The sequence below is a fragment of the Cynoglossus semilaevis genome, chromosome 2 (assembly GCF_000523025.1).
Source record: "Cynoglossus semilaevis isolate Cse_v1.0 chromosome 2, Cse_v1.0, whole genome shotgun sequence".
Classification (NCBI taxonomy): domain Eukaryota; kingdom Metazoa; phylum Chordata; class Actinopteri; order Pleuronectiformes; family Cynoglossidae; genus Cynoglossus; species Cynoglossus semilaevis.
The window spans coordinates 3,182,127-3,186,161 of NC_024308.1; the positions used below are offsets into that span (position 1 = coordinate 3,182,127).

The following is a 4,035-nucleotide window of genomic DNA, read 5'->3' on the forward strand; positions in this document are numbered from 1 at the left end:
TTTTTCCTGTAAACGGGATCAGAATTTCTCAGATTAACATCATATTTTATGGAAGAAAAACATTTTGAAACCATATGCCCCACAGAAATGTTAACTACTGTTCTACAGTATCACAGACTTTTTTTCCTTTTCTCTAACTTTCTTTCCACCTAGAGCAGCAGAGCAGCCTCGACTGTTATCCCTGCTGACGGCTGGTGAAGGTGACAGGGCCGTGCTGACTAAAGTCTGCCAACTACATGAGGTAAATTATTTACTCCTTCACTAAATTAGTCAACTCTTCGAAACACCAACAGAACCTCATGAATGTTCTACACACATGTGAACCAAACAGGTCACCTGTCAGCAGCCTCGGCTCATGCTGCTGCTTGGTTATTGAGGACCAGTGGGAGACGGGATGTCAGGCGTGGCTGGGAACTGATGGCGGAAATGAGTGGCCGTGGCAGCACTGATGGTAAGTGAGAGGTAATTAGAGCCAAATGACTTGTGTACGGCCTTCCGTCTAAAAGACGGAGCGGGGAGTCGCCTCCCCGCCCCCCCCCCCCTTATTATCATCTCCCGGCGGCTCAGGATCAGAACAAACAGAACGAACCCTCTCCGTCTTTCTTCGTCGCTCAGTCTCTCGCGTTCCTTCTTATCTACAGTCGTCTTTATCTCTGCTGCATATCCTGTGATGCTCGCATCTTTCTTCCATCACAACTTATGTTGTAGGTTCTCCTGTTCTCTTCACTGACGTTTATGATCCTTTCTTCTTGCTCTGTCTTTGTCTTTGCCTCCAGCAGGCGAACTTTCTTCATTTATTCCTTTCATTTTCATTTTCTTTTCAGTGATGATGCTTCAGTCGCTAAATACTTTTACTCCACCTAGCTCTACCTAGTGTTCTGCTCTCTTGATCTTTTTTCCTTTTTTTCCCCCATTTTTCTGCACAAATCACTTTCATTAGTTTGATGATTTCTGCCCTCTTTGTGATCTCTCTCTCTCTCCTCCCCATCTTTCACCTCACCCCCTCAGTGTGACCCTGACATACTTCTTCTTCTTCTTCTTCTTCTTCTTCTTCTTCTTCTTCTTCTTCTTCTTCTTCTTCTTTGTACTATTTCCATTCCAATTTGTCTCCTCCTTCTCTTCATTGTTTTTTACGTTATATTCTGGTCTGATCTTGTCTTGCCAGTGATTTAAAGAGTTCATTTATATATAGAAGAATAGGAAACAGCAGGTACTAGTGGCCCTGAAGGGCCATCACTTTGATTATCACCATTAAAGGGACCGCGAAGGACCGATCGAAATAGGACACAATACATCGGGGTATTTTTCCAAAGAGCTGAATGTGTCTGTGTTCACAAATCAGTTAATTTAGGACTTTGCTCGTTGTGCAACAACAACAACACTTCAGGACACTGGCAGGGATACAAACAACAACAGCCCCTATCAATAACTGGCTCGGTGACAGAGGAAAATAAAGTGAAACACGACGAAGGAACGCGGGACATGGACATAACTCCAGGGTGTATCGTTTAACTGAGCTAATTTGTAGTCGAATGTAATTTGTCCCATAACTCACGGCTGCGGCGACAGATGTTGAAGGAACAGCGAACAGATACACTCAGGTGCCTCAATTTATCACGTACGCACTCCAGTCCGTCCTGTGTTGCTTAAAAAAGGGGAAGCAGGTTCCGCATCTGTTTCTGTTCCGTTAATGACTGTAATTAGAGCTACTCAGGAGTCGAATATACAGTGAATGAAGTAAAAGTGTGCCGTCGTTTGAACGCTCATGCATGAGCTAAATATATAATGTCAAGTCACTAAAATTAATCGCCCTTTCATTTTTACTGTCAGAGCCTTGTAGATTCTACTAGGAATAAAAACTTTCTTTGATCCAATTCATGGCTTATATGTTTGTATAAAATATTTATTAGGGGTTAAATATGTTGGAAGTAACTTGTCATTTTCTCATGGTTTTGATAAGCTGTACTTATATCCTTTCTTTGGTTTGTTCTGACGGCAGGAATCAAACATCTAACCACTGATAACCAGCCCAGTTCCCCTCTCATGGCCCAGTCAGCTGGTGAGCTACAGTTTGGTAAAAGTTTGGTCAACTACTGCCTGCTCTGGTGTTGTCTAGCTTTTCTGACATTTCCTACAGTAACAACGTGTTCCTGTCAGGTGGAGTTGCTGATACAGCAGAAATGTGTTTTGTTGATATTGTACAAATGTTCACCAGTCCCACAAATCCTAAAGAAAATATGATTTGAGAGGCTATCTGAACAGATTTCCCCACTGATGGCGTGAGAACCATGCAGTTGTGAGCAGTTAAAAGGCAGCACGGTGATGTGCTGCCCTGTGAAAAGAGAACTTGAAACTTCAAAAGTCACATTGTAAACTTCCCCATTGAACTATTAAGGGACTCAATTATTAACAATATTTTTTGTATTATTTTTGATAATAACTTAACAATTCCATCCATCCAGGTAACATCTGAAGTTTAGGATTATGTCGGGAATAACAATTGGCATAAGAATAGTTACATTTTTAAAAAATCATCACATTGTGTAAAACCCCTGTGGTAATCTCAAATGTAAGGAAAAGCTAACACTGGCTAAATGTATCAGCGGTTTGTCGACCAAGTGACAGATGTATCCACAAAAAAACCTTTACAATACGGGATACATGTATCCACAAAAAAACCTTTACAATATCAGACTCGAACCTTCCAGTATTTATTAAAACATTCAAAGACAAATGGATCTGACCTCTTCAGATGCTGACTGCGTTTAAAACACAAGTCTGCCTAACCAAACTTTTCTTTTTGTCTCTTGCTGGTGCCCCATTACTTATCTGATGACTTCCCCAATTTATCTTCTGACCAATAAAAAAAAGCCTGTCTAAAAGATTAGGAACCACAGCATTAAACTCCCCAGCATTTCTTTTTTCAGCAGCAGAATGAGCATTAGCTCACTCTCCACCAGTCACAGTAAATACTGCTGACACTGCTCACGACTGATGTCATTTATAAGGATGTACGGACCTACCCCCGGGGGGTGGGAGGCACTGCCCGCTGCCATTGTGAATGCAGAGTTGGCAAGGCTGTGACAAGAACCACAAAGAGTAAATTCATCAAATAGCTGTGTCAAATTCTGTTTGTCTGAGAAGAACGTCTCCGACACACTTATCAACTAACAGCTGCTGTACATTTCCTGTTGATTTGTTGATTTGGAAAGAATGACTTTTTGGATCCTTCGTCAACTGGACTGCGGAGATAAACGGCAGATATAGTTACACGACAGTCGTGCTTGTTGTTTATGTTACCAGACGTTTGGGTCAGACTAGAGTTTGTTTTTCTGCCTGTGTCTGCATATACAGCACAGTATACTGTACACAGTACTGTATGGATGAGCACAGTTGGCTTTCACTTTAGGTCTTGAACGAGCAACGATGCTAGTCTGGCTGAATTAGGATGGTGTGATCTGGTTTAAATTCTGCTGTTAATGATAATTAGCTAAACCAATACAGTGAGATGTGTCGATAAAATAAGACAAAATAAATTGTAGCTGAGTGAAACATACATTCATGTATGGTTTAGTTAGAATTTATTTACAGTTGTTCTTTTGGTGTAAACTGAAATAAAAGTATATATATTAAAATTGTATTTTTACAGATATAGACAGTACAAGTGTTTGCAGGAGAGTGACATTTAACTAGAGTGTAAATATAAGGTCACCAAGTCAACTCAAAATATGAACACATTTGTATTTAAAGTTTTTGAAAAATCTTTAAAAAGGACATTTTTAGAATTCAGTTTAAATAATAATGTACATATCTAAAAGCTAACCCTAAAGCGTGGCATGTATAAGTATGTATATACTATATTTAAATATATGTACATATGTGTATTTACACATATGTGTATATACATATAAACTGTATATACATACACACATATATATGTACATACACATAACTGAAGATCTAAATGAGAAAACAGAGCAGGGCTCCCATCAGTCTGTCAGAAACTGAAGGACAAATTACTGCCAAACCCCTTAT

At 39.8% G+C, this 4,035-nt stretch overlaps 1 long non-coding RNA gene across 1 annotated transcript; it reads left to right on the top strand.

Moving 5' to 3' along the window:
• On the top strand, positions 1-2,634 carry LOC112486772 (uncharacterized). Its single transcript, XR_003049247.1, has 3 exons — positions 1-241; positions 332-451; positions 2,000-2,634. It is a non-coding gene; the product is annotated as an uncharacterized LOC112486772 (long non-coding RNA).
• Positions 2,635-4,035: the final 1,401 nt, after the last annotated feature.